At 33.9% G+C, this 20,737-nt stretch overlaps 2 non-coding genes across 2 annotated transcripts; one reads left to right on the forward strand and one right to left on the reverse strand.

The window, feature by feature from the left end:
- Window positions 1–8,191: 8,191 nt before the first annotated feature.
- Trnai-aau (transfer RNA isoleucine (anticodon AAU)) lies at window positions 8,192–8,265 on the reverse strand. Its single transcript has one exon. It is a non-coding gene; the product is annotated as a tRNA-Ile (tRNA).
- Window positions 8,266–15,162: 6,897 nt separating this feature from the next.
- Window positions 15,163–15,236, forward strand: Trnai-aau (transfer RNA isoleucine (anticodon AAU)). The gene has a single exon. It is a non-coding gene; the product is annotated as a tRNA-Ile (tRNA).
- Window positions 15,237–20,737: the final 5,501 nt, after the last annotated feature.

Here is a 20,737-nt window from a genome sequence, read left to right on the forward strand (position 1 = left end):
TCAAGTTACGGATAATCTGTCAAATTTTAAAAGACTATGCTTCTATATGTGCACAGCCTTCAGTTCCTGCAAGGATAGAGTTTTCTGGCACATATACCAAGAGTCATTTTTAAACAAAATATGCATCCTTAATACCTATGATATGATTCAATCTTTAACTTTTCATAGTCAATAAATACTGCGTGGACTCTACCTCTACCATTTCTTAAATATTTAAAATTAATGTAACCGCTCCAGTGGCCTAGCAGTTAGAGCTTCCGCCTCAAATGCAGGAGGTTGTGGGTTTGATCCCTGGTCAATTTATACCGAAGACTTACAAAAATGGTACATACAGCTGCCTCGCATGGCACTCAGCATTAAGAGGTTAGTGTTAGGACTGGTCGGCCTGGTCTCCGGATAATGTGACTGGGTGGGACATCATGCTACATGTCTGCAGCATGATGCCCCCAGTGTTTGACATCACTATAAACTGCCATACTGCAGACATTGTAGTGATATGACTGAAAAATTGTTAAAGCCATGTTAAAAATCCAAGTCACACACACACACACACACAGACACACACACACACACACACACACACACACACACACACACACACACACACACAGACACACACACACACACACACACACACACAAATTAATGTATATAATATAAATATAATATCTGCTGTAAAATATCCCACTCTAAATCCTGCTTGCTCTTTGCCCAGTAATTTGTTTTCCTCGACCCGTTAATTTATTCTATTTAAAATTGATGTAAACATTTTGCTTAATACCTGTATTACCAAATGCCACTGCAATTGGAGGATTAATTTGCATACCCTTTTTTTCAGACTCCATGGTCTTAAAGTTAAACTATGTAACAAGAAGAAGAAAATCCAACAATCAATAAATAATTTATTTCCCTAAAATGCAAAGTGAAAGTTTAAAAGACTTACAGTATTGCAAATTAAATGCCAATAATCATAAATGTCCCATCACAAGTTCAAAGTATACAGTTTCAAATCAATTCCAATTGTCTTGAATCTGCCTATGTAAAATAATAGACTTCAGTATGTGCTGATGTAACAATGATATAATCCAGAATGTCTTTCAATTAGATCTAAATAACCTCAAGATGGTGTTTTAGTCCAAAAATTCATGAGCAATTTGTAATTACAATAAATAATTTGAATGAATAATTCCTTTCAAATTTTATCTGAACATAACTAAAAATTATTCTTCAGACTGATATTAAAAGAGAAATGAATAATTGTTTATCTGGTCTTTTATATACAGACTGTCACCTGACCTATGACATGACAATATGGCCGGGAAATTAAAGATTATATATATATATATATATATATATATATATATATATATATATATATATATATATATATATATATATATATATATATAGTGTAACAGTTTGAGTGCAAGAAAAACATTATGCAATATGGTGATTATAACTTTAATGAGTTAAAAAGGCAATGTATATAGACTGAAAAGAACAAGGACAATAAGCCTATCCCTATAAGATTATTATAGACTTAAAAATGTTTCCATAATCAATATATGAATAATATCAATACAAAAATATTTAAAGACTGCTTTAAACTTGAGTGTGTGCATGGCAAAGAGTATAGACTGAAAAATAGTTCCAGTCAGTACTAATGTATATCTACCTCAAATCAATTTGAGCAGGTGAGGAAACAGCTAGATAATAGACAAATGAAGAAAATATTTTTTTCTAAAAAAAAACAATATTAGCTGCACAATTGCATTCAAAATGTCAAAATTGCTAAAACCTATCAAAAACAACAGTAAATGAAAAAGCTGTTGTCCAGGACATCCAGTTCTCAATATTTATTGTATTTATGTCACTACTCCAACTAAAAGTATTATCCAAAAGTAACAGAAAACATGTTATATAAGATATAACAGCACGAGAAAATCTTAAGTTTTTGTATGCATACAGCATCTATAACTTACTGTTTAATGTTACTTATAAACATAGCAATGAATAAATCCAAATTGAAGCAATTTCAGTCACTTGAAAGTAAGCTTGCTAATCTTCAAGCACCTTGACATAATGAATTCAAGTGTTTTCAAGGCGCTGTATTATCCTTGTCACATGATCTAACTGCATAAATTTTAATTTGAACTGGATTCATTATCAGACTTGATAACTTCAATGCTCACTTCATTGCCAATAATGAAGCTGAACAAGCAAAGAAAAGCCAAATTATTTTGGCATGCCCTTGAAGGAAGACAGGGGTGCATTTTGGCATCCCCTTGAAGGAAGAAAGGGATGTATTTTGCCCGTTACCTAAGAATATCTAGCTAGTTTGGCCATGCATTACCATATGTACTCACTTATAAGATGAGTCCAGCTGCAAACAGCACAGACCCAGATCTGTTGTAGCATAATGCGCTGGCATATCTGGGTGTATACAGTTTGTTAGGAGTATACAGTAGAACAAACAATATAGACCCTGATCTGTAAGTACATTATGCTATGCCAGATTTGGATCACTGTTGTTTGCAGTTTGACTCTACTTATAAGCGAGTGTATTTGGTTCATATAATTATGTATGGATACTTACTGCTACAATAATATTATGCTACAATACAATGATGTAGTTAATGTCTGCATTCATATTATGGTACAGTACAATGATGTAGTTAATGTCTACATTCATATTATGGTACAGTACACTGATGTAGTTAATGTCTGCAATCATGTTATGGTACAGTACAATGATGTAGTTAATGTCTGCATTCATATTATGGCACAGTACAATGATGTAGTTAATGTCTACATTCATATCATGGTACAGTACAATGATGTAGTTAATGTCTACATTCATATCATGGTACAGTACAATGATGTAGTTAATGTCTGCATTCATATTATGGCACAGTACAATGATGTAGTTAATGTCTACATTCATATCATGGTACAGTACAATGATGTAGTTAATGTCTGCATTCATATCATGGTACAGTACACTGATGTAGTTAATGTCTGCATTCATATTATGGTACAGTACACTGATGTAGTTAATGTCTGCAATCATATTATGGTACAGTACAATGATGTAGTTAATGTCTGCATTCATATTATGGCACAGTACAATGATGTAGTTAATGTCTACATTCATATCATGGTACAGTACACTGATGTCATTAATGTCTGCATTCATATCATGGTACAGTACACTGATGTAGTTAATGTCTGCATTCATATTATGGTACAGTACAATGATGTAGTTAATGTCTGCAACCATGTTATGGTACAGTACAATGATGTAGTTAATGTCTGCATTCATATTATGGCACAGTACAATGATGTAGTTAATGTCTACTTTCATATCATGGTACAGTACAATGATGTAGTTAATGTCTACATTCATATCATGGTACAGTACACTGATGTAGTTAATGTCTGCAATCATGTTATGATACAGTACAATGATGTAGTTAATGTCTGCATTGATATTATGGCACAGTACAATGATGTAGTTAATGTCTACATTCATATCATGGTACAGTACACTGATGTAGTTAATGTCTGCATTCATATTATGGTACAGTACAATGATGTAGTTAATGTCTGCATTCATATCATGGTACAGTACCATGATGTAGTTAATGTCTGCATTCATATTATTGCACAGTACAATCATGTAGTTAAGGTCTGCATTCATATTATGGCACAGTACTGATGTTGTTAATGTCTGCATTCATATTATGGTGCAGTACAATGATGTAGTTAATGTCTGCCTTCATATTATGGCACAGTACAATGATGTAGTTAATGTCTGCATTCATATTATGGCACAGTACAATGATGTAGTTAATGTCTGCATTCATATTAAGGCACAGTACAATGATGTAGTTAATGTCTGCATTCATATTATGGCACAGTACAATGATGTAGTTAATGTCTACATTCATATCATGGTACAGTACACTGATATAGTTAATGTCTACATTCATATTATGGCACAGTACAATGATGTTGTTAATGTCTGCATTCATATTATGGCACAGTACAATGATGTAGTTAATGTCTGCATTCATATTATGGCACAGTACAATGATGTAGTTAATGTCTGCATTCATATTATGGCACAGTACAATGATGTAGTTAATGTCTGCATTCATATTATGGCACAGTACAATGATGTTGTTAATGTCTGCATTCATATTATGGCACAGTACAATGATGTAGTTAATGTCTGCATTCATATTATAGTACAGTACATTGATGTAGTTAATGTCTGCATTCATATTATGGTACAGTATAATGATGTAGTTACTGTCTGCATTCATATTATGGTACAGTACAATGATGTAGTTAATGTCTGCATTCATATCATGGTACAGTACAATGATGTAGTTAATGTCTACATTCATATCATGGTACAGTACACTGATGTAGTTAATGTCTGCAATCATGTTATGGTACAGTACAATGATGTAGTTAATGTCTGCATTCATATTATGGCACAGTACAATGATGTAGTTAATGTCTACATTCATATCATGGTACAGTACAATGATGTAGTTAATGTCTACATTCATATCATGGTACAGTACAATGATGTAGTTAATGTCTGCATTCATATTATGGCACAGTACAATGATGTAGTTAATGTCTACATTCATATCATGGTACAGTACAATGATGTAGTTAATGTCTGCATTCATATCATGGTACAGTACACTGATGTAGTTAATGTCTGCATTCATATTATGGTACAGTACAATGATGTAGTTAATGTCTGCAACCATGTTATGGTACAGTACAATGATGTAGTTAATGTCTGCATTCATATTATGGCACAGTACAATGATGTAGTTAATGTCTACTTTCATATCATGGTACAGTACAATGATGTAGTTAATGTCTACATTCATATCATGGTACAGTACACTGATGTAGTTAATGTCTGCAATCATGTTATGATACAGTACAATGATGTAGTTAATGTCTGCATTGATATTATGGCACAGTACAATGATGTAGTTAATGTCTACATTCATATCATGGTACAGTACACTGATGTAGTTAATGTCTGCATTCATATCATGGTACAGTACCTTGATGTAGTTAATGTCTGCATTCATATTATTGCACAGTACAATCATGTAGTTAAGGTCTGCATTCATATTATGGCACAGTACTGATGTTGTTAATGTCTGCATTCATATTATGGTGCAGTGCAATGATGTAGTTAATGTCTGCCTTCATATTATGGCACAGTACAATGATGTAGTTAATGTCTGCATTCATATTATGGCACAGTACAATGATGTAGTTAATGTCTGCATTCATATTACGGCACAGTACAATGATGTAGTTAATGTCTGCATTCATATTATGGCACAGTACAATGATGTAGTTAATGTCTACATTCATATCATGGTACAGTACACTGATATAGTTAATGTCTACATTCATATTATGGCACAGTACAATGATGTTGTTAATGTCTGCATTCATATTATGGCACAGTACAATGATGTAGTTAATGTCTGCATTCATATTATGGCACAGTACAATGATGTAGTTAATGTCTGCGTTCATGCTATGGCACAGTACAATGATGTAGTTAATGTCTGCATTCATATTATGGCACAGTACAATGATGTAGTTAATGTCTGCATTCATATTATGGCACAGTACAATGATGTAGTTAATGTCTGCATTGATATTATGGCACAGTACAATGATGTAGTTAATGTCTGCATTCATATTATAGTACAGTACATTGATGTAGTTAATGTCTGCATTCATATTATGGTACAGTATAATGATGTAGTTACTGTCTGCATTCATATTATGGTACAGTACAATGATGTAGTTAATGTCTGCATTCATATCATGGTACAGTACAATGATGTAGTTAATGTCTACATTCATATCATGGTACAGTATACTGATGTAGTTAATGTCTGCAATCATGTTATGGTACAGTACAATGATGTAGTTAATTTCTGCATTGATATTATGGCACAGTACAATGATGTAGTTAATGTCTACATTCATATCATGGTACAGTACACTGATGTAGTTAATGTCTGCATTCATATTATGGTACAGTACAATGAGGTAGTTAATGTCTGCATTCATATCATGGTACAGTACCTTGATGTAGTTAATGTCTGCATTCATATTATTGCACAGTACAATGATGTAGTTAAGGTCTGCATTCATATTATGGCACAGTACTGATGTTGTTAATGTCTGCATTCATATTATGGCGCAGTACAATGATGTAGTTAATGTCTGCCTTCATATTATGGCACAGTACAATGATGTAGTTAATGTCTGCATTCATATTATGGCACAGTACAATGATGTAGTTAATGTCTGCATTCATATTACGGCACAGTACAATGATGTAGTTAATGTCTGCATTCATATTATGGCACAGTACAATGATGTAGTTAATGTTTGCAATCATATTATGGCACAGTACAATGATGTAGTTAATGTCTGCAATCATATTATGGTACAGTACACTGATGTAGTTAATGTCTGCATTCATATTATGGTACAGCACACTGATGTAGTTAATGTCTGCAATCATATCATGGCACAGTACAATGATGTAGTTAATGTCTGCATTCATATTATGGTACAGTTCAGTGATGTAGTTATTGTCTGCAATCATATTATGGTACAGTACACTGATGTAGTTAATGTCTGCATTCATATTACGGCACAGTACAATGATGTAGTTAATGTCTGCATTCATATTACGGCACAGTACAATTATGTAGTTAATGTCTTCATTCATATTATGGTACAGTACACTGATGTAGTTAATGTCTGCATTCATATTATGGTACAGTACAATGATGTAGTTAATGTCTGCAATCATATTATGGTACAGTACACTGATGCAATTAGAGTAATCCCTGGTTCTGTTAGGAGATAGGTCAGTAAGTGAAAACAGGATTTACCATTGTACAATAGCTTCCCTGTCCAGCATGTGCCACTAATGTTTGTTAGTGATACTAGATCTTTAACTGCATGATAATTTTATTCCACTGCCCTGAACATTCTATCTCAGAGACATTGTGAAATGGGTTGCCCTACAATATACTGAACCTTCCATCCTCATGACATTCTGAAATCGGTGGCCTTAAAATATACTTAACCTTCCATCTTAGAGACATTCTAAAATGGGTTGATTTAAAATATACTGAACCTTCCATCTTAGAGACATTCTGAAATGGATTGCCCTAAAATATACTTTCTCTAAATACACATATTTGTACATGAAAGCACTGACATCAGCTATATTTAAATAAAATTATTTTTCACAATTTCTGTTGGTTTAGTTCTGATAAAAGAGACTTAAAAATTCTAAGGTCACCTATAAGCAAGAATTGGCTTGCTTTGTAAAGTGTTTTTACAGTGTTTTTATTGATAATTTATGGAGACTCAAATAATTATTAATTATAAGGACTATATTTCATAATGAAGTTATATTGTATTATGAAAGGAAGTGTATTTTTCTATTTCATATATTTTGCTGGTTCAAAGCATCATTTTAAGTAAGATTACTGGTTTTGTTAGAATCAGTTACATGGACTGAGCAATTCCTACTTAGGAAATATATTTTCATTCAACAAAGAAATGTTTTAGTTGACAATCGTCTGAAATCTTTTGACCTGGTACTCTAAGATATACATACCATTCTTTTCATGACCTGTACTGAGAAGAATGTTCCAAATATAGGTGGATATTAGTTTCATTGACATGAACATTTATAGAGAGAGTATTTTATATATACTGTATGTATATATATATATATATATATATATATATATATATATATATATATATATATATATATATATATATATATATATATATATATATATATATATATGTGTGTGTGTGTGTGTGTGTGTGTCCTTATGTATTTATTAATTTAGCTATCTTCTATACTGTTTGAAGTAACTTATGGTCAGATAAACATTTGCAAACATATCAATATACATTTTTGTTTTTGAATATCAATACATCATATATATATATTCATATATATATATATATATATATATATATATATATATATATATATATATATATATTTGTAAATCGACATTCAGATATGTACTGCGTAATATATGACTCTAGAAAATACAACAACAAAAAAAAAAGAGGAAAAAAGGTGTGGCCACGGGGGGGATCGAACCCACGACCTTCGCGTTATTAGCACGACGCTCTAACCAACTGAGCTACGCGGCCACTTGAAAAGTGTTTAACTCTCCTTTTCTAAGCCGCTTTGTTACAATAAATTTTCAAAATATTAACTTTGCTTTAGATTTTTTCTGTCTGATTTGAAATTTAAATTTAGGTTATATATCTAATAAGGCTTAACATAGCATTCAAAGATGGCTAAAAGTAGACGTACGTAGGGGTTTCTATGTCTTAAAATAGAACTTCATAAATATGATCACGTGACAAATCAAAGCCGTAATTCTATTCATAAACAGCATGAGAGCTGTTCAATTAATTAATTCAATTAATGGCAAGATACATTAAGCAAACAAAACCTATCTTGCAAAAAAAGTTTGTAAAATTAAAATATGTATATATAAAAAATAAGCTATTATGTGGAAGAGAAACAAACATGAATAGGATGTAATGTGTTTACAACGTCTTGCTGATAGGGAAAAATTACTAAAGAATTTAGAAACAGTCTATACGCCGGTGAATTTCTTGAGAATTTATATTCCGTAAGTTGACACGTTGGGTAGCAGACGATTTTGTACGTGCGGGACAACTTCTTGCAAAAATGGAAACTTGGATTAAAATGCAGATTGTTTTAAGGTATACATTTCCACCTTTTATATAATGTATTTATTTGTATGATTCTAAAAGATACATAGTAAATCGGATTTTCTGGGTTACCGGTTCAAGAATGTCATGGAGTGGGTCTTCATTGATTGATTGGATTTACGTCGCGTGCGTCCAGAAGGGCATGTGCGACGGTTGACATTTAGAAATCACATTTTCATATGCAGTTCATTTAGAAATCACATTTTCATATGCAGTTCGAGTCCAAATGCCGGATGTTGTGTACACTTTATGAATATCACTTTTCTTAATTAAATTGCGATCGTTCTTTCTTGATACAAAATGCATTTTTGACCCAAAATAACACGTGATCCAATGTTTACAGAAATTACGTAATGTTGCGCAGAATTACCCGACGCGCAGAATTGGCTGACATGGTGGTACTGGTGTCGGCTATGGGATGAAATAGATTGAATACAGAGTAATGTACTCTCTTTAATTCGCGCATTTTGTACATTTTGGAGCCCGTAACTTCAGTTTGGTGCAACACAGGAGAGTCAATAATGACTTGATAAATATAAAAATATCTTATGAGCAAAACAATCCATAGGCTATGATCGTGTGCCTTAAAAGACGGAAATAGCAGAAGGAGACCGATGGTCAGGCGTGGAACAAAGTTTTGGGAAGTTTTTACTTATCTTGTATCTTATATAATATGATAGACATGGTCCTATGTCAGAGCGGGACATCGTTTGTAATGTATCACTCGGTATGATTTTTATTGCCTGCAGATTATTGCTTTTTCTTTTTTTCAACATCAAGCTCCAGGGACGTCATTTCAATTTTTTCGGGGGGATGGGGCAAAACTTGTTATTTTTCGTATATAGGCTACAGCAATTTTACAGCACATGCAAATTCCGGGGCGGGGGGTGGGGATGCAAATGCCTCCACCCCAATGACGTCCCTGTCAAGCTCGCGTCGAGCATCTGTAATAGCTGGTGCCATATCCTTCACTGTTTTGAATAAGTAAGCGAGCCTATTAAACTCGCGTCGTTGTTGAAGGCTAGGGAGTTCCAGGCTTGTAGCATCTTCCTCTCTAGATCCAGTGGTGTCACTAGAGGAATGCGGACCGCATCGGGTGGCACCATCAGAGGGGATGACACCAAAATGACTGTCTATTAAAAAAAATGAATTTTTGTGCAGAAAGGAGGTCCATGGGGGTGACACCATGAGTTACCGCACGTGACTGTCTATAAAATATTAGAATTTTTGTACAGGAATGAGGTCCATGGGGGTGACACCATGAGTTACCGCACTGTGCGACACCAACCCTAGTGACGCCACTGACTAGATCTATAATCCTTTTAAATAAATCGTGCTGCTTCGCACTGAACCATATCGATGGACGATGGGTTGTATATCTTTAAGCGTCCCATGAGGCTTACTCCACTGTTGATCGAACCAAAGATATATATGCCATCTTCCTACTCTCGTGGGGACAGTTCGTTAACTTCCATTTTAAGAATCCCAATATGGGTGCCGTCACCACCAAAATTACATTAATCAAATGATGTAGTATCAAATCAGATGATTTAACCTTAGCAAATGAAACGATAAACCAGATTCCAAATGATGTGGTGTCACGTGAAATGATTTAACGAACAAAACCGAATGATGAATTTAGATTCCAAATGACGTGCTTTTAAATATAATGATATAGTGGGAAATGAAATGATTTCACCCAACAAATGGAATGATGAATTCAAATTCCAAATGATGTGTGATAGGAAATGGTTGAACCCCAAACACGAAATAATGAATTCAGATTCCACATGACGTGGTGTTAAATGAAATGACTTAGTATGAACTTAAATGATTTAAAGAACAGTTTCCAAATGACGTGGTATTAAAAAAACTGATGTAGTCTAAAACGAAATGATTTAACTCAACAAATGAAATCATTAATTTAATTTCCAAATAATCTGGCATTAAATAAAATGATTTAAACAAAACGGAGTGATGAATACTGATTCCAAATGAAGTTTTATTGATCGAATTTACATAGTACAAAACCAAATTATTTAAAACAATAAATGAAATAATGAATTCAGATTCCAAATGGTGTGATAATGAATACAGTGTTTTAAAGAATAAAATGGAATGATGAAATCTGTTTCCAGAGTACGTGGTATTAGATAAAATGATGTAGTCTAAAATGAAATTATTTAATCCAACAGATGAAATGATGAATTTAGATTTCAAATTATTTGGTACTGAATAAAATGGTCTGAAGAACCAAACGGAATAATGCATTCAGATTCCAAACGAGGTGGTATTAAATAAATTTGTTGAAAGTAAACGGTCTGGCTGGGAACAGCACTACATTGCAAGGTCAAAATGCAAATCATCTAGCGTAAATCCAAACATACACAGGGGGCGCTGTCATCCATGACGTATGGTGTCAGCACGCCCAAATTTATAATCAAGAGAAGTATGTTCAACATTCGTTTGAGATTTTTGCAGACGGAACTTGGACAGCCATGGTGTTTCCGTTCCTATGATATAAACACGAACTACATTTTCGAATCAGCATTAATTGATTTCATCCACATTAGCGAATGTGCGTGTGTTCTTTAACTCTAATGTAATTTTGCCGGTGACGGCTGCCCATACCCCAATGTAGATTGTGCTTTACGGCAGTTGTTGATATGTGTGCCAGCTTTACGGCAGTTGTTGATATGGACATCGAACACAATTAATTTTACTATATGTTCTCTATATTTGTTTCTCAGTACTGACCTTTCCACTGTGTGACAATCAATGCAAATCATATATTAATCTAAAATATCTTCAAAGATGTCTTCACGGTGAAGTTCTTGTCAAAGGTTGACCTGCTCTATTTTGAGATGCTGGACTGTCAACAGAGCAGCATGTAAACAGAACACATATTTCACTTCCTGATCATCACCAAGGCCTTATTTCTCACTGCGCACTGTCGCCGAAATACACACAGACAACAACACCTTGATCTTATATTATCAAGAATAAACAATTACCTTTAAATCCCTACCAAAATGCATAAATAAAACTCTTATATCACCACCAAAATAAGAGAGGAAAAAATGTTCTAAAAATAGACTAGAACTACATTCGTGGATACTGAACTGGAAGTACTAATTGTGACCCGATTCCATATGTGTGCCCCATTGAAGATCGTCTGAGATGAAAGCTCTTAGGCATGGACGGACTAATCGGTACATGTTGTAGTAGTTTATCTGGTATAATTTTTTAGAAGATTTGTTTTTAATGGTGAGTATATAGCATTTCTTAGCATTAAATTGGAAGCCCCATGTTGAAGCCGATATTACCAACTCCATGAGATCGTTTTGTAGAATTACTTTTTGTAGCTAATTATAAAGGAAATATTTCGAACAGGTTGTAACTCGTTGATTTCTTCCAAAAAATAAAGAGAATTATCACGGAGTAAGGCCAAAAACAAAAAACAAAAAATAATGTTCCCTATTGCACTGGTTTTAAAATTAGGATAGGTAGATTTTACTGTATGTTTGTTTTTTAAATTATATTCTTTATAACAATTAGTATATATAAGGTACTAAGCGCTTTATGTACTGGACTTAACCGGACTCAATTTTTGTTACCCTGGTGGAAAAAGCGCTAGGGTTGGCACCGAAAAAGAGGGACGGTCGGCCGATCGGAAACACATATTTTTGTCTTTTTGGCCTAAACCAAATATACTTTATAAGAAGTATGGCTCACTAGGCTTAGATTGAAATAGCAGTAAAAGAAAACAGTAATTTGCAAGATAAATGCGTTGCAGAGATCATTCTTATTAAATTAAACTCCAGATTTGCCCACTTAGTTCGCAAAGGTGGGTGGAATGGTGGCTGGAATAGTTTTACAACAAAACTATTAATTTCCAGCTTTCCAATAAGTTATAAAAAGCTCGCTCATATTTTTTGGAAAATAACATGTTATATCCAGTTATATTATTTGTAAAGAATTAACTATCTTTAGGTGAAAGAGAAAAATATTTCCCGTTTTAAAATAAATCCTTGGTTACACTCCTCCCAGCAAAAATAACTGGTTTGTCCCTTAGCAGACAAATTGTGTTCTCCATACATGCAACAACTGTAGAGACCGCTCTGGTGGCCAAAGTGGTTAGCGCGTCCACCTCAGATGCGGGAGGCCGGGGTTGGAACCCCGGTCGAGTCGTACCAAATACTTATAAAAATGGTAATAACAGCTGCCTCGCTTGTCGCTTAGCATTAAGGTGTTAGTTGTAGGACTGGTTGGTCTGGTGTCAGGACAATGTCACTAAGTGGGACATGATGCTACATGTCTGTGGCATGATTCTCCATTGCTAGGTATTACTATAAACTGCCAAACTGCATACATCGTAGCGATATGACTGGAACAAACTTGAAAACTACGTTAAAAATCCAAATCACACACGCGCACACATATATTATACTAGTGTGTGTGTCCATTAAATGTATATAGTAATGTAAATTAGGAAAGCCGTCATTAACGTGAATAAAACGTGAGATTGATAAAGTTATTTATCTCCAATTTTATGGTTTATTCACCCGTTGAAAAAAGTTTTTTTTTACGGGTTTGTCCTACATGTTTATTGTTAAAAGGTATCAAATAAATAATGCCAGATGTTGCACAGTTACATTATAACACATCTTAAAAGAGTCTTTGGTATTGCTCTTACTGAAAATACGTATTTTGATTAATGAAAGAATGAGTGCGACCATTTGGGTCTATTGTATTTAGTTGATGATTCAGGACTTTTAAACATTTAACTTATACTCATTTAGAATTGACATGTGCTCAAATTGTGAAATATGACGTTAGAACCAACGTTTATTTTATGTGGTTCACTTAACGCAATATTAAACCAAAATCTTCATACTTAATATACATATTTTTTGTCGTCTCCTACAGTACAAGTCACATGGTCATGTATGCGCATTTACTCATCTTAAATTAAATATAAATTGTTCTTTTAAAATTTAACACTACTTTTCTTTACCCAAAGTATATTCAATCCTGATTTTTTTAAAAATGATCTGCACCTTAACAGTCATGAAGAAACTTCCCTATGAAAATTATCGATCTCTACGGTCTTTTACAATGGTGACCATGTACTAAACTTGGGTCAAGAAAAGAGCACTTCTAGTGGATCGTCACAATATTGGGTAGTACGAATTTGTTTATCAATATGCGTAGCGTTCATTGTGACATCACAGCGCGACTTTCAATCCGGATTGTACTAGATCACACCTTTAGGTTCATTTCGTCCAAAAATGGTTACGTACTTTAACATTGATTCTGTCGTAAGCACTTTTCGGGGCGTGTAAATAATCACTTTCCAAAGGAATGCGGATGTTTAAGAATCCAGATGAAGTGAATACTTGCCCCGTAAAAGTATGTAGAATCTAATTCTGTAAAATGACAGCCATTACTGAAACAATCGGTGTTGAATGCATACATGACTTGTGTGACTTTTACTATAATAGGAATCCTATTGTTGTTTATGATTATGCTAAGTTCTTCCATGCAGCTTTATTTCATATATACAAGGCAACGTAGGTAACAGTTACGTATCCCTTCTATAATTAATCTTTTACGTTTACTTTTGCTTCTGTCAAACTCTACTTTATGCGACGATAAAACTTTTTCGTATGCGCAACCAAATATAAGCCTGTCTTCAGGCCGTAGAGAGCGATCATGGGCCCTGGGGTAAGAAACACCCGGGCCTCTACTAGTTCTTGTGTAAACAAAAAATTTCTTTAATAAAATTAAAAGTGCTGTTCGGATATGTATCCCCGGTTACCCCCAACCCCTTCTTGTCGGCCCTAACTGGCTTACACCAAACAGCGACATCACTTCATATATAAGGTAATGTGTTCAAAAATACCCTTCAAAACAAAGCATGCAATAAATAATTATTTGCAAGAGACAAACTAAATTCCTTCCTTTTCACATATTTCATGCATATAAAGCTCAGTAATTTTTGTTACATGCATCACTTCTAGAGGCTTCAGTGTTGGAACTTGACTGACGTACCACTCTTATTCTAGTTCTAACTACTATTTGCAGCGCGCTTGTATAAAAGTTATCTCCCTTGATTTTACCTTAAGAACTTATCTACTAGTATATCCATCAACCACAACAAAATATTATAACATTTAGAAGGGGATTATCTTAAATAAGTTCTATAAAAACAAAAAAACAATAGTAATAATATTTTTTTATTAAATTAGTCGAGCAAATGTTACAGGTATTTCTAGAAAACCTAATGGCAGCTGCATGTAAGGCCGCGTAGCTCAGTTGGTTAGAGCGTCGTGCTAATAACGCGAAGGTCGTGGGTTCGATCCCCCCCGTGGCCATGTGTGTATTTTTAAAAAATGTAGAGCCCAGAGAAACAAAATAAATTTACATGTATTTATATTTAAGTATAATTATACTACTAAAAACTACACAAAACTATCAAGGACTTTTCAAACATTGTCTAAATATAATTTTATAAGCTAAAACATTATTTCCCATATACCCTAGTAGTATAATATTCCAATATTCTTCCAATTTTTGATAAAATGTGCATTTTTCATTCAATTACCATGACTAGAAATCAATAGACAAAGGCAAACCACAAAGAACAACCTGTTCACATTTTATTATTATTATTATTATTATTATTATTATTATTATTATTTCATCCAGTTTTATATTTTGAAGAAAAAAGAAAGCTTTTAAAGTTTGTGGCTTTCGTTTCAAACCGTCTGAAAATGATTTCAAACTATTTGTGAAAGCTAAGTTCCTCAGATTACTAGGTATTCAAAGTCTACTAATGTTGGCAAACAAGACAATTTGATTTCTTCCCTTCAGATGATAACTTTAAGATAATGAATTATAATGTATATTATGGTACTGGACAGCAACATTAAAACATTCTTACAAAACATCGCTGTCCTCTTTCCAATAACGCAAATTTAAATGTATTATATGAAAAGAAACTAGACCATTCTTTGGAAACACTGTAGGTAAAGTAAAGACAGGCACAGCGTGAAGCAAACCTCAAAAAATATACCAAGATGAAAATAAATTGAATGCTATCTAAAATTTGAATAAGATGAAACTGAATATGTCGAGGTGTTTGTTGTAAGAGTGATTTAAACCTAGGTTAGATAATATTTGAGAAGAATAAAATTGAGAAATGCACTTTTCATGCCAAGAGTTCTGGGTTTTTCTTAACTAATCGGAGGCGTATGTACTTTCCGCTCTGTCTGCTTTGGCAATATGTACCTTCAAAATGACACACACACACACACACACACACACACACACACACGCACGCACACACACACACACACACACACACAGACACACACACATATATATATATATATGTGTGTGTGTGTGTGTCCCAAGTGAATGTGTTGAAACCAGTAATATTCATTTATATATTTATATCTACATTGTTTACTTTTCAGTTAGTTTTTGTGTGTAAAATGTGTGTCATTTAAAGGATGGCTGTCGTCATTAGGGACAGCAGTTTTTGTATTGCTGTTTCCATCAATACATGCATACAATTATACTTCTCGACAAAATGTAATTATATATGTTTTAATTAAGGAACTGTATTATCCACGTAGTATAAATATAATTAACCAGTGTTGCTCTTTTCAAAACCAATACCTAATGAACATAATGCATTCTTTTATGTTCTAAGCTGTCATTCAACATCATGATTTGTTTGTAAAACAGACATTGAAATAAAGATATAAAGTTTTTCTCCTTTTTTCTTAACTTTGTTAACACATCAGAACCAGTATTGGTTAATAAAATCACTAATGCATAATTCAAAAAAACAAAAACACAAAAACAAAAATTGATACATTGTTTTTAAATTTATGGAATATACATGCAACATTTCTAGATTCTACATGCATAATATCACGTCAACTAATTTGAGCGTAATTTTATGCGCTAAACAAAATATAAGAAATAGTCACTTCCTTACATACATCCCTCACTATTTATATGTTAAACAGCGGGCTGGCAGTTCCCTTGGAATTTTCATCTCAAAATATTCAGGGTATATCTATCGGTGATGAAACAATTTGTGTATTATAGTGTTCTATAAAAATCCATAAAATTTGATTACATGATTTATGCAGTCTGCAAGCCTAAGCACCACTGTAACTAAATATTGGAAGGCACATCCATATTCAGATTAACAAATTTAATGCCTAGTATATGGTTTTCAGTAAGAACAATAATAAGAATAATTACACGGAAAAGAAGACTGAACGCCATTACGCTGGTTCGCCTTGTCCGAATGGCTATTTTTAGAAACTTATATCACTGCTTGTGACGTTTCACAGAGGTAAAAAGTACAAGCGTCAGTAACTTTAATACCTCTTGTTTTAAATTCCAAACAATTTTCTATTCAGAAAGAGGGAGAAACTTTTAGACCTCCTGATAAAGCGACTAATGAAAGACATCAAAAGAGAATATTGCGATACACAAAGAAATATACACAAGATAAGATATCATTACAGCAAAAGTGAATGGTTGAAGTCTACAAATTATTCTCTATATACAAAGGGAAATCAGACATAAGGAATGAAGAGTTCCTTATCATTTACAAGTCTTGAAAGAGATTAAAGTCTTGTTACAACGGGCCACGTATAGCGCTTTTTGCATTACATGTATTGAATAACAACGCATATTTCAAGACTGGACACCCTACAAACAAACGTTTGTGAGTTCACGAGGCAAACTGCACCTGTATGTTTTCTTGAGTTAATTAAGGACTGTCAGATTGGTTCAGGTTTGTAACCAACAGATAATACCATATTTGGGTACAAAAAGTTGTTTCCAGACAGATAATATCATATTCTTGTTGTACCTTGGGTACAAAAGTTGCTTCCAAACAGATAATACCATATTCTCGTTGTACCTACGGTACAAGAGTTGTTGCGAAGCGGCAATCTCGTGGTTGAGATGCTGCGCAGTTGTGCAATGTAGACAATGCGAATAGGAGTGCTTGAACATCATCAGGCCACGCATTTTATGTGGAATGTGAATAATTAGCGCAAGAGTACTTAAAAATTGTTACGCCACACCTTGCATTTCGAATGTGAGCAAATTCGTGTTCGGTAACTTTACCAGGACACATATAATATTTGGAATGAGAATGTTTACAGAAATTGCAAGTTATATGTTACCCATTCTATCATGATTAATGTTTCGTTTGCAATCTAGAAGAGCAATGACAATGTTGACAGTTTAATTGATGTTTGTGTAGAAGCGAAGCCAATCCAAATCTTTCAAAGTTTTGAACCCACTCTGTTCTCACTCTGCCACTTTTGAAACTTTAACAAATTAATAAATTAATCAAAATACAAGTGGGCGGCCTAGAACTCGTATTCTCATCCATGCGACAGAGAAATCATACTTGTTTGCTAACCTCACTTTTCCTCTCTCAGTCCGGTCGTCCGAGTCAGGTCGTCTAGGTCGTGATGTCCACGCGCTAGGGACTACTTTATCAAGGGACGCAACCATTGATGTATTGGTATTAATTTTTCTGTAGTTTTTGAGAGGGTAAAGATTTTGTGGCATGTGATGTGTACAGCCTATGTGTCTGGAACATTGTTTTCTATTAGTTTCTGGCATCAATATTTTCTCACGCTTGAGATTTTAATGCGTCTAGAAGCCAAATCTGGCAAGTTTGCTTTCATAGCCAATTTTTTCATCAGTGAGTTAAGCTTTCTTGCCCCAACTGCTGCTGCTAGTAAACTCTTCTTTTTCATGTTATTTGTTTCTCTATTCCAAAAACTAGTTTGGTAAATTTCCGAAATGTCGGCGTCCGTTTGATTGGAAAACAATTCCATCGAGCCAAGCAGAAGACATCAGTCTCTTAAATTGTTGACTCTGAGGATGGTTGATAGCTCCTAATAGTAGTGGTTTAGCACTTCCCTTGAAGCACCTTTTGCTTGCAACAGAGAAAGTTTATGTGGCTTCGCAATTTTTAAATGTGGCCAGTTGCACATAAGCCCATAAAACCAGCAATCACTTGAATCTTTCTTTCCACAAAAACCTGCATAGTCTGCTGAAAGGTACTGCACAGTTACTTGTGTGTATCCATATTCGATATGAGCCATATATCTGAGAAGATTTATAAGTTGATGTTCTTTCTGGTCCTGGGTTTGCATCAAGGGATACATTTCCTCTAGTCCTGTCTCTAAGGGTCAACTCTGGCACACCAAATGCCTGGCTGCGTGATACACAGACATGCCTGCAAGAGTTGCATTTAATGCACTCCGTAAATCTCTCGAATTATACTGTAGTGTTGCTTTCTGCAGATGTTGATTCTTAAAGAAAGAGAATAAGCTTGTTATATATATATATATATATATATATATATATATATATATATATATATATATATATATAAAATATAAATAGATAGATAGATGAGATCGATTGATAACAGTTACAAGCTTCTAACTATCTTGTGTTTTCATGCCTGTCTTTCATTCGATGGAAGAAACTCAGGGACATCTTCTACTCACATCGTTTGATTGCCATCAGACTTTGTATACCGATTTTAACAAGTCAACAAAAAAGATGTTAATAAATTATATATCGACTGAATCTATATCAAATAAATATGGTTGTCTGGGTATGTACACTTTAATTTCCCTGTTTGCGACCGGTTTTAATCACCCTGATTGATTGATTTCTGAATACACTTATATGAAATGATAAAGTCAGTGAATTTTACTCTGGATCAGCGAAGGGAATTTTCTTCTATCTTTTTAAGACTTTAATGTGTAGTTTTCATAGAATTATCCATCTGATTGTCCTTCACAAATAATTATCATTTAATCTAGTCCCTGTTCTCCAACTCCTCATTTCCTGCACTGCCTCACCCACATCTGGGTAATCTGGTTCGTCGGTTACAACACTAGAGTTTTAACCGACAACCCAGGCTAACGGATGATCCTCTCCAGCACACCGAATAACCACTCTAGCTCACTCCACGATCTCGTAATCTCGCTCTGACGTCCCTCCGGCTCACTCTACAATCTTTCCAGCTCGACATCTTAAGCTCAACCATTTAAAACGTTGTGACGCTCCATACCCTCTGATCCTTGAGCGAAATCGCAGTAGCATAGAAACGGTGGGAAAATGGGATGTGTAATATGTACTTCTATAAATTAGTTTACTTATCGATCTTGATTAATTAATTGGTCTATCGGTATATAGAATAGACTATGTCAATATTATCTATACATCTAGCTGCCCTATTTATCCAGGCCTGGTCCTAAGATGTGCGGGGGCCAAGGAAGCATGCGGGGCCCAAGGCAGCAAAAGCGATCAGCTGGGCCCCAAGCTAAAACAAATGCATTGCCTGAAAGCGTGGAGCCCAAGGTTGCCTCGTTCGCCTTGCCCTAGGACCGGGCCTGTATTTATGCTATATGAAAAGATAATATACTTAGGGTGGCTTATATATATATATATATATATATATATATATATATATATATATATATATATATATATATATATATATATATATATATATATATTCAGCAATAACCTCGTTAACTTTACCACAAGTAAGAGATAATAGAACCTACTTTAAAGTCCATTCATTTTATAGCTTAAAAGTATTTAATTATTGTATCCAGCTAAAATAATTAAATCGTCAAACAAAATCACACTTTCAATTAACATATTCACTATGATTTTGTGACAAAGAAAATTAACGAAGTCCATCAAAATTAGTTGTAATTTTATTTTTGAATTAAATAATGTTCGCGAGTATCGAGTTTGGCTGCCATCACACAAAAATTATACAACTTGTTTAAAACAGATA

The sequence above is a fragment of the Sinohyriopsis cumingii genome, chromosome 3 (genome assembly GCF_028554795.1).
Source record: "Sinohyriopsis cumingii isolate HCF-2022 chromosome 3, ASM2855479v2, whole genome shotgun sequence".
Classification (NCBI taxonomy): domain Eukaryota; kingdom Metazoa; phylum Mollusca; class Bivalvia; order Unionida; family Unionidae; genus Sinohyriopsis; species Sinohyriopsis cumingii.